At 42.8% G+C, this 11,602-nt stretch overlaps 1 non-coding gene across 1 annotated transcript; it reads left to right on the forward strand.

Annotated features, from left to right (window-relative positions):
* The first annotated feature begins 3,168 nt into the window (after window positions 1–3,168).
* LOC112532455 lies at window positions 3,169–3,298 on the forward strand. Its single transcript, XR_003075187.2, has one exon. It is a non-coding gene; the product is annotated as a U11 spliceosomal RNA (small nuclear RNA).
* Window positions 3,299–11,602: the final 8,304 nt, after the last annotated feature.

Below are 11,602 nucleotides of genomic sequence, written 5' to 3' on the forward strand. Positions count from 1 at the left end.
TGCACAAAGAAGCTGCTGAGGCTGCAGCTAAGATAAAGGGGAGCTAGCCTGGGAAGAGACTGAGTAATGAAATACAAAGAACTATGCGACTATTAATGCTGTATCTGTAGCTAGGCAAGCAAGATGTGTGACTCCACGGCCAATTATAGGGCCGGGGGCTCTTGCAATGCTTCAACCAATTACAAGCTGATGTGCGTTCACCATGATCTATATATGTGTGTAAGCAATGGATAATAAACGGAGATTTTAATGCACTCATATTGGGTCATGTCATCACTCCCCACGCAGCTTGGCCAGCGAACTGACTAGATTCCAGTTCTCCGAACCCCGGGAATCCGCAACAATCTGGGATTGGGGTTTGCGACAATGGGTAATGATCAGAGGATGATACAAACCTAATGCATTTGCTAGTAACGACTCTTCCCTGGGCCCCAGGGAGGCAGCAAACTTCCCTATAGGTCAGGTCTGATTGACATTATCAGGCTCTCTTCTTCTCAGAAGGGAGTCACTGATGACAACAACACTTCCTTTTTTTTGTGACAGAAGTGGTCGTGAAATGAGATCACGTTGATTAGCCCTAGGTAACCCCTCCAACCTTCATCCACACCTCTTTTTGCCTGTCTGTGAGGTTCCAGAATCTTCTATCTGCTGTATAACAACATCTGGGAGGGTGAGGGAGGTAGTCAGAGAAGGGAGTTGCGTGTCACCCCAAGCAGAAACCTGCTTCCATTCCCTTCTATCTCTTAAGTCCTCTCTTTCTGCCTGGTGGCTCCTTGTGTCACTCAGCTGCTACACATCTGTCTCAGAGATGGCAGAACACAATACTACTAGTTTTTTTTCTCCTTTGCCAGCTCCCTTGTGCTCCTCTGCCTGCCCACGTGCTCCCAATGCACTGTCCCTGTGCTGAGCAGCTCTGCCTAAGCATACCTCTCACAGATTTCTGAGGCTGAAAAGACCATGGGGGACACAGAGAACATGGCTTTTTGTTAGTGGATTCCATGACTGGAGCTTCTTATGAGTATGTAACAGCCATCATTAGCAGTGGCAGTGACAGCACCCTTCCTGTGTGCCTTCCTGCCAACTGCTGCATCCTGTAGGCTGTCCAGACAGCCTGCAGCACTCCCTGGAGTGTTGTATGTCTGTGCGGGAAATGACCACCCTTCCTACTAGCCCTGCCCACGCCTCCTCAGCCCCTCTCTCTGCTGGCTCCCTTGGGGTCTCCCCAGCTCAAGAAATCACTGTTTGTTCCTGCACCAAAGTGGTCACATCTTTTTGATTGTACCAATGCATTTATAATGGCTTTAGTGACTTGACAAAAGCAGGAGGAGTGATGTACAGCCCTTCATTTTGTACCATAGGTTGTAGCAGTAGTGCTGAGGAGGTCAGGGTACAACAGAATACTCTTTTGAGAGCATAATTCCCATTCACTAGGTATTGCACCACAATTAAGACAAGTGAAACTCACTGTGTTCATGCCAGTCTACAGGAATTCGTAGACATAGCTTACGTGCACCTGGTCTGCAAGCCCAACAAGTATTTTTTGGAGAGCAGACAGGCAGAGGCTTTTGTTCATGGATTTGTGAATGTATAATCAACAAATATACAGAGTGGTGCAGTTAGATCAGTACCCACAAATAATATAGCTAGAAAAATTATAATAGGAAATTGATGAAAAATACTCACATCGTAAGCCCACAAGAAAAACTCCAAGAGGAAGAATCTCCAGAAAGAAATCCTTCCCCTGTGGTAGTCAGACCTTAAATGAGATCTAGGAGAGGTGCAGCAAGGCTCCACCCCTTCCGGTAGCCCAGATGAATTGCCTTCACCTGTGTTCCTGTAATTTACTTGGTGCTTGCCTCAGCTGACCAAACAGAGGTTCAGGCTGTGATTCAACAGTTCCCATACAGTGAATCAGTTTCTTTCTTGTTTCCTAACATTTAGCAGGAAGAGTTTGTGGGTTTGTTGTTGTTGTTTTAGGGCAGCAACTCAAAACTGGTTGAAGTATTGCAGAAAAGTAACAGTAAATCCTAACTTTGTCCCAACCCCAGCAAAAACGGAGTTAGTGGTCTTAAACGGGTCATTCTAAAACAGCAGCAATCCTGGGGTGCAAATGGATCTGGCTAAAGAAGAAATGTATTTGTCTTGCATTTTTTTAATTTAACTCTGTAGGAAAATGTATGATGATACAGATAATTTGATCCTATCATATTTTAGTATTTATGATCTGTTTATACGCAACTGGAAGTTAGAACATTCCCAGGAAAGAGGAGCTTATTGGATGGAGTTGTGTTTGGTTCTGAGTCATTTGGTGCTTTTTAGGCCATTTTCTTTTATCCTTGATCAGGAAAAAGGCTGAGGAAAGCAGATCTGAGCTGGATAGAGTTGCCCCAGGCTGAGGGAAAAGGCTGAAAGAATGGGAGCAAGGGTTTGGTGAGCTTTCTCCTCTGATTGCAGAGGGGTGTCTTTTGTAGGATAGCTCACGGGAAGGCCCTGATTAAAAAAAACCCTGTTGGTCAAATAACTCTTTTCTAATGGAAATTTTGCTCTGAAAATTGTGGATCGATGGCTGACCCAGGGAGGTCACATTTATCTCCCCCTGGGTGAGAGCAAGCAAAACAGCTGGTATGGATCACTGTCTCACACAGAACAACGATGGGAGTAGGTGAAAGGAATGCAGAGCTGCAATAGAGACCGCTGTGCCAGATGCCGTGAGACAAGCTGCAAGCAACTGCAAGTTATGAGAACCGTGCCTTGTTGTACTTAGCATGTTATTTGTACCTCTCTATATAAATGGCTGTGTGCAGTTACTAAATGGCTTAGCTACTAGAAACGATATGGCTGTGTGGCCTCGTCCCTCGCCGCACCTCAGCTGATTATTACTTTCCAGGGGCCCTTGGACTTGTTTGACAACAGAAAATAGCTTATGAATTGTGACACCAGGAACAGTAAAGCCCTGTGTGAAGACTAAGAAGGTGCTACATATTAACACCTAATTTAATGTTGTTAAATAACTGCATAACTAGCAGGCAGTCAGTGCTCTTCTCTGCATATGGTAATCCTGCATAAAATATGAGGAATTAATATCTTACTAAACATCCATTTGTGTACCATACAATCTTGCATGTGGCTTAAGCATCTAACACAAGAAACATGGGATTGTTCCATATTAAAAAGGGCTTCTGCCATGCGTGGCATGGGGGGGGGGCTTCAGCTACCCCCGTGGAATCAATGTCAAGAGATTTTGGAAGCACAGTTTTTGTGGGAGGGGTTGCCAGAAACTGCCTGTTCTGGCACGAAATATTTTTTTTATCTATAACTGAACTTGGGCACTCTAGAACTGAACTTGGCCACTAAGGTAAAGGACAACAATTAACATTTCTATCAATACATCGATAGCAAGAGGAGGGCTAGGGAGAATCTCCATCTCTTGTTGGATGCCGAGGGCAACATGGTGACCAAGGAGCAGGATAAGACTGAGGTATTTAATGCCTTCTTTGCCTCGGTCTTTAATAATAAGACTTGTTACTCCCTGGGCACACAGCTCCTTGAGCTGGTAGATAGGGATGGGGAACAGAATAGGCCATGCATAATACACAATGAGATCGTTTTGAACCTGCTCTGAAAGCTGGACACTCACAAGTCCATGGGGCCAGATGAATTGCACCCTAGAGTGCTGAGGGAGTTGGCAGATGCCAAACCAGCCTCCATCATTCTTCAGCAGTTGTGGCTAACCAGGGATGTCCTGGTGGACTGGAGACTGTCAAATGTGACAGCCATCTTCAAAAAGGGCTGGAAACATGATCCTGGTAGCTACAGACCTATCAGTCTCACCTCGGTGCCGGGGAATGTTATGGAACGGATAATCTTGGGAGCCACCATAGACCAGTCTAATGTCAACCAGGGATCAGGCCCAGTCAGCATGGGTTTATGAACGGTAGATCCTGTTTGACAAACCTGATTTCATTCTATGACCAGGTGACCTGCTTATTGGATGAAGGCAAGGCTGTTGATGTGGTTTACCTGGACTTCAGTAAAGCCTTTGACCCTGTCCCTTGCAACATTCTTGTGGAGAAGCTGGCCGCCCACAGTTTGGATGGCCGTATGCTCTGCTGGGTGAAACACTGGCTGGATGGCCAGGCCCAAAGAGCTGTGGTCAATGGAGGTAAATCCAATTGGCGCCTGGTCACAAGCGGTGTCCCCCAGGGCTCAGTACTGGGGCTGCTTTTATTCAACATCTTTATTAATGATCTTAACAAGGAGATTGAGTGCACCCTCAGTAAGTTTGCAGACGACACCAAGTTGGGAGGGAATTTAGATCTGCCTGAGGAGAGAAAGTCACTACAGGGAGACCTGGATAGACTGGATCGATGGGCCAAGTGTTGGGTCCTGTATTTTGGTCACAACAACCCCAGACAATCCTACAGGCTTCGGGAGGAGTGGCTGGAAAGTTGCCTGATGGAAAGGGACCTTTGTGTACTGATGGACAGTTGGCTGAATATAAGCCAGTAGTGTGCCCAGGTGGCCAAGAAGGCCAATGACATCCTGGCTCGTATCAGCAATGGCATGGTGAGCAGGATTAGGGAAGTAATCCTGCCCCTATACTTGGCATTGGTGAGGCCTCACCTCGAGTACTGTGCTCAGTTTTGGTCTCTTCTCACCGATGACAGGTGACAGGACGAGGGGAAATGGCCTGAAGTTGAGCCTGAGGGTAAGTTTAGGTTGGATATCAGGAAAAACTTCTTTATAGAAATGGTTGTTAAGCACTGGAATAGGCTCCCCAGGGAGGTGGTTGAGTCACCATCCCTGGATGTGTTTAAATGCTCAGGGACTTTATTTAGTGGAAGGTTGTTAGGGTGGTATGGTTAGGTTGTGGTTGGACTTGATGATTTTGAAGGTTTTTTCCAACCTGAACAATTCTATGATTCTATGTCAGAGGTGATGAAAGTACTGCTTAGAAGTGAACTCCTGATTGTTTTCGGTAGCTCGCGAAGCATTCTTTTAATACACCAATGTATAAGGGCAAGCAGTAATGCTACTTTTGTCAGTAGAGCACATTAACAAAAGAAAGCCTCAGAAGTGTTTGGAAAATAATGCCAGGCACTCCAGGACATTGTTGTGTTAATTCTCAAGAAGAATACCTTCTCCCTGTGGTATGTTCTTAAAACAGAATCGGGTAAGCCTGGTCTGGGCTCTATGTAACCAAGGCTGTGATTACCAGCAGCAAGGGCTGACTTCTGATTTCAGGACATTGCCTTGGGCCATTGCCTAGCAATTTTCTGATGTTTAAAGGCCTGTTTTTCACTTGCAAAGATGAATCAAATGGCTAATATTATCTTTGTTAGAAGACGAAAAGATCACTTGAACTGGGTAAATAATTAGAATGAGAGAAATAACTCCTAACCTACAAAGAAAATGTTTTATCTTGCACTCCAGAGGAGCAACAGAGTCCAGCTTTTTCCTCATCTTCTGGTAATCTTTACTCCCAATTTAGGATTTCTATCTGAATGACTGAGTTGAGATTTGTAAACAGAAGAGGTAGTATGTCATAGTTCGATTTCTTTAGAATCACAGAATCCTTAGAATTGTAAAGGACCTTTAAAGATCCTCTAGTCCAAATCCCCTGCAATGAACTGGGACATGCACAGATCAGGGTTTGCCCAGGGCCTGATCCAGCCTTGCCTTGAAAGTCTCCAAGGATGGGGCATCCACCATATCTGTGGACAATCTGTTCCAGTGCCTCACCACCCTCACTGTAAAAGACTTTTTCCTTTTATGTAACCTAAATCTATCCTCTTTAAGATTGAAACCATTTCCCTTTGTTCTATCACCATAGACCCCGTTAAAGGGTCTGTCTCCTTCTTTCTTGCAGCTCACCTTTAGATATTGAAAGGCTGCTATCAGGTTACCTCTCAGTCTTCTCCAGGCTGAAAAGCACCAGCTCTCTCAGCTTGTCCTCATAGGAGAGGTGTTCCATTCCATAGACATTTTTGTGGCCATCCTCTGGATGCACTTGAACAGGTCTGTGTCTCTTTTGAACGGAGAACTCCATATCTACTCGCAGTACTCTGGTTGAGGCTTCACCAGTGCAGACTAGAAGGGCGGGATCACCTCCCTGACCTGTTGGCCACACTTTTTTTGATGTAGCCCAGGATGCAGCTGGCTTTCTGGGCTGTGAGGACACATTGCTGGCTTATGTCCAGTTTCCCATCCACCAGTACGCCCAGGTCTTTTTCAGCAGGGCTGCACTCTATCCTTTCATCCTCCAGTTTGTATTGGTAGTGGATGTTGCCTAGACCCAGGTGCAAGACCTTGCACTTGGATTTGTTGAACCTCATGATGTTCACCTGGGCCCACTGCTCAAGCTTGTCTGGGCCCCTCTGGATGGCATCCTGTTCCTCTGGTGTGTCGACCACACCCCACAGCTTGGTGTCATCAGCACTCGACCCCACTGTCAATGCCATTGACGAAGATATTAAAGAGTATTAGTCTCAGCACTGACCCCAGGCGGACATGTCTTGTCACTGATTTCCATCCAGACAATGAGCCATTGACCACCGGCAGCTACTGGCTGCAGGATTGAGTTACTGGCTACAGGATCAAGTCCAGAGAGCTGTGCCATGCTCTTGGTGCTGTTGACTCCCTACATTATCCTCCCTACACTACTCAGTGAATTGATCTGGTTACTGCTGGCAGGCTGACTAAACACTTCTCATGCTTGCCTGTTGATCCTCTCTATTCTTCTTTTTTGCCAACAGAACTTGCACGATGTCCATATTTTATTATTCAGTTCTCCTTAAAAATTTGGGGCAGGGAACACAGATTTATAGTACAGACTGAACTTACTGATTGTTTTCCAGAAATGCTTCTGGGACTTTTTTTTCCTGACAGGTAGCTAAAATCTGTCGCATGGGGATTTATGGTGAGAGAAAACTACTCAAAAGTTAACAGTCAAAATTACTTATGTTCATGAAAATGCTGAGTAGTTGCAAAATGATTGTCCTCTAGCATACAGACTGTAAAATGTAATGTTAATAGCAGTTGAAAGAACATGCATTCCTATAATACTGAACTATCATCCTAAGCAAGATTGTGAAAACAACTGCTGCTTTGCTTGGTCACTGGAAGGAGAGAAAGATAAGTTTTGTTATACAGGAAAATATACAGAAACATTTGCTTCCTTCAGCACGCTATCTGTTGAAGTATAGAATTACATACATTAATTTCTGTTTATCATTTTATAAGGCTGAAAAGAGAGGCTGCCTAGACCAAAGGGCTAGTTTAGTGATTAGATTTATATCTTTGTAAAAGGCTTAACCTTAGCTTTCACCTAAACCACATTTCCTAGGAGAATGGTCCCTAAACCATTCTACATACTGGTAGAAAGACACTCTCCATCCTTATAGTTAAAGCTGTTCTATATCTTATGAGGTACTGATTCAAACAGAGGACAAAAGACTAGACTGGCTAGCTAGTCCTCTGCTTTGGGCACCTGTCACATCAGAGGCGCCTTGGTTCCTGTGAATGCTCACCAGTCCTATGCCCAAGAGACACTCTCCTAGCAACCACCCTCTGAAACTGGGCATTAAATGTGCTTTTCATCTGCAATTAAATGCCTTGGGGACAATCAGATTGCTTCCTTTGCTTTGTTTTTACTTAGTTGTGAATTCCCTTCTTACCCTGCCTGCCCTCACCACACCCAAGAAAACCACAAACCTTTCCCTTCACTGTGGTTGGTGTTCAGGTCATTGAATGCCATCAGTATTCATGTTATTTAAAACATGCGTTTTGTGGTCCATTACATTTTAGTTTAGGAAGACACAAAACAGTTGGTTTATCTATGATAGATGAGTTGATGTTTTGTATTTTAGCAATTATCTTGTGTAAAAGGATGCAACATAACCAGGTATTTTAAATGAACATCAAATATTCCAGTATCTACATAAGAAGTTATTAAAATGTCATTGATCTTTGTTAACTTCTTTGGTAAGGATTCTGTAACAATATTCTTACTTAAAAACTCCAGTTTAAAATGAGTTAAACTTTCCCCAAGCAGCACAAATTACTCCTGTTCCTACTTCTACAAGGCACTTATCTTAGAACTCTTTGAAGAAAAATTCATTGGATGCAACTTACTAGCTACAAAGTAGATCATACTTTAAGAAAGAAGTGGTTGTTTTAATTGCTTGAAGGGAAGATTTATAATCCAAAGGGATAGTACCACAACTTTCTAAACATTTCCTACTCCTAAAGAACAAACACATGCTGGAAAACTGAAAAATAACGAAAAGCAGCCACCTTTTGGCTGCTATGTAATTGGGTTAATTCTATCACCAAGTGAAGTGGTGCAGAAAGATTTATTAGCAATTAAGATCTAAGATGGAAATTGCTTAGGGCAGCGGGAAGAGATTTGTTGCTTTCTGAGCATTAAGTCTCATTTGGATAGTGTAGCGGAAACGCTAAGTCATGGCTTGAACCAGTGACTGAACACCTGGTGGAAAGGCAGGACCAACCCAGAGGAACTGAGGTGCAGTGCAATGCAACACAATCCCAGACCTCATTTAAGGGTTGGCAGTGGAGGTAAGGGTATCTTGCCGGAGATCCCTGTGTACCTGGGGCCTTCTGAAGGTAAGCAGCTTCTTTTGTTTCCGTGCTTATGGCTATTGCATTTGAGCAAGTCCTTGTTTGCTGTAGCCTAAAACTTTGCTACTCTGCTGTGTTCTTCGTTATGTTACTGAGTCATTTTATTGTCTGGGCACTTTTGTGCTCAGCAGCTTGTAGGCTGTATCTGGCTTGTCCTGAGGTGAAGTGTGGCTTTGTGAGTGAAGAGGACCTCACCAAAGGAATTGTAAGGGGGCATGTGAGGTGCTGAGTTCCTGGTACTTGCAGAGGATTTTCTCCCATTGGTATCTGAGCTTTCTTTGCGTGCAGGAGCAAATGGATAATATGAAAGCAGATGAAAGTAGGCAATGACTATCTGGCTGTCTAAGGTGGTACTACAAAACACTTTGCACTTTGAATCTGGTGCTTTGAGTTGAAAGAAAAGACAGATGCCTTACAGTTTTCAAAGAGTGCAGGACCTTTTGTGTGTCGACAACTTTTGAAGTACTTCAGAAAATAAGTCACAGACTCACAAAATATCCAGAGTTGAAAGTAGTAACTTCATACAATTGGTGATTGCCCAGCCCTCTGATTTGTCACGATTTGTCTCTGTCAGGCCTTTCTACCCTCAAGGGAGCCAGTAGCTCCTCCTAATTTAGTATCATCTGTAAACTTACTTGGTATGCATTTATGTCCTGCATCCGAACCATTTATAAAATCTTAGAGAAAACTGACCCCAAAATGAAGCACTGGGGAGACCCACTAGTGACTGGCCAGCAGTCTGATGTAATTCCATTTACTATAAATATGTTCCTGTACTGCATGATGTCACTTTATTTCTCTTAACAACTTTTTTTTTTTTTTTTTAATTTAGAAGTCTCTCCACTGTTTGCTAAACTTTCTTGTTTTAATAGTGAACACCTGCTTACAATTAGTCTTAAAGCAGACATTTTGAGATGTTTCTTAAAATAGTTTTGTTTTCTTGTATCTGGTTATCTGGTTTGTTTCAGGTGGGGCACTATTTACTACTTTCTTCATACATTTCTCAGAAGTTTGAACTAAAATAACCTAAGAAAATTTAATTTACTCAGACTGCAAGAAAGAATCAAGGTACAGTGTAACCCTTCAAGACTAAATCATGCACAATCTATAAGTGAACTGTGCATTCATGTGGGCATGACTTGAAGTTGTTTAGTGTCTTTAGGGTGGAAAATTTCCACTGAGATTACTGAACTTTGGATTGAGTCTTTAACAGTTTTTAAGGCTTGAAAAATAAGAGTTCATTAAAGGTTACAAACACAGCAGACCAAGTGGCCAATAGGCAAATCTTCCAGAGTACATTCTCATAGCCAGAAACAGTAGTAGTAGGCTTTCTAAATGTGTTTTCTTTGGCAGCTGGTGTACACGAAAACCTTTTGGCTACACCCAGAAAAGAGCTTACATTAAATTCTTAATTGAGGATATTGGGAGTGTCAGTAATGGAAATTGCACCAAGGATGGAGTCATTCTTCTGGGAATCATATGGGTTTAGTTGAATGACAACGGAAGAAAACTTAAGTTTTGTAGTGAATGCATTTTTGCATGTTTTATGGCACATATGCAACCTTGAGAAGCCCATGTAATTCACAGCTTGTTTATAGAAGTCTTTATCTATGTAACTGATTTTAATTTTTTACCTCTGGTTATCTCACCATTTAAAATGAAGCCTTTAAAGATATGATGGATACTCTAGTAATGAGTAAAAATAATCAGCAAATGTATAATCATCAGTCCTCCCTTGACTACCTACTTTCTAAGCCTTCATAAGAGAACTATGCATTGCCTACTTTGAGACCTACAAGGAATGTAGAGTATGTAAATCAAGGTGTTCATGACTTCAAACAACTGGCTAGATTGAAAGTGCCTATGAAAGTGTAATGGTGATTGTTAGCTTCTGATTACTTTGACAAAGTGAGCTAAAAATCTCTTCCATGAAAGACCCTGAAGAGTACTAAAAGTATGTGGAATTTTCTAAGGCTCGGGGTCGCTTCTTTGAAAGGAAACCCTATGTTTAGCAGTGCAAAAGTAAGCACACATTTGACCAGGCTTAATGTAGCAAATTGATAACATTTTTTCTAGAGGCAAAAGGACTTCTGTATTTAAGACTACAAAGATCCACATGTGGATTTCATTATCCTCTAAAGTTTGTATAAAAAACTTCTAATCCTAGAAGAGGTTGTGAACATTGCCATGACTCTCCCTGTCCCGAGACAGGAGCTGGGTAAAGAACTGGGTAAAGAGCTAGTATGTTGGTGGTTTGTATAGTGGGAATGGCCATGCAGGACTTCAGAGGAAGCTGCCCTTTGTCATGTAGTGATTTTGATTCTAGTGAGGAGTTAGCTGAGGTGAGCCTTTAGTGGATGGAAACACATACAGAGCAGGATAGTTAACAGAACTGGGATGATCAGAAGCAGCATTAGCAAGCTGTAGCGCTAGGCCTATAACTACACTAGTATCCTGCTTGGAGTTTTATCATTTACGTGTTTCAGTGTTGTGAAGTAATTCCTACGGTATGAACTTGAAGATATTTCCTGTATCATGGGGTTTAATAGACACATCAGCTGTTAGCTTGAGAATGCATTTAACTTGGGATACAGTTACAGTCACTAGCTGTACCAGGGCTGCTCCAAAAATAATGCCTCCTATTTTTGTCATGTCAACCCATGACATCAGAGGAGGGTGGTGGTGGTATGGTAGAAGAGGTTGAACCTTCCCACTAACATCCTACTACATGTTGTTGACATGTGACAGATGGTAGCAGGAGGACAGTCTGACAAAATGGCACCTAACATGGAAGGATGAAGGAATTAAAATTTGTAGAACTAAATTCAACCATGAGGGAACAATTGTACCCATTTGATCCGGAGTTCTTAGAATTGCTTGACAATTCTTGGATTTCTAGAATACAGAGTAACCCTACTGCAGTGAGGTAAAGGAGCCATAAGAAACCAAGAGTTAATATCAT

The sequence above is a fragment of the Gallus gallus genome, chromosome 4 (genome assembly GCF_016699485.2).
Source record: "Gallus gallus isolate bGalGal1 chromosome 4, bGalGal1.mat.broiler.GRCg7b, whole genome shotgun sequence".
NCBI classification, from domain to species: Eukaryota; Metazoa; Chordata; class Aves; order Galliformes; family Phasianidae; genus Gallus; species Gallus gallus.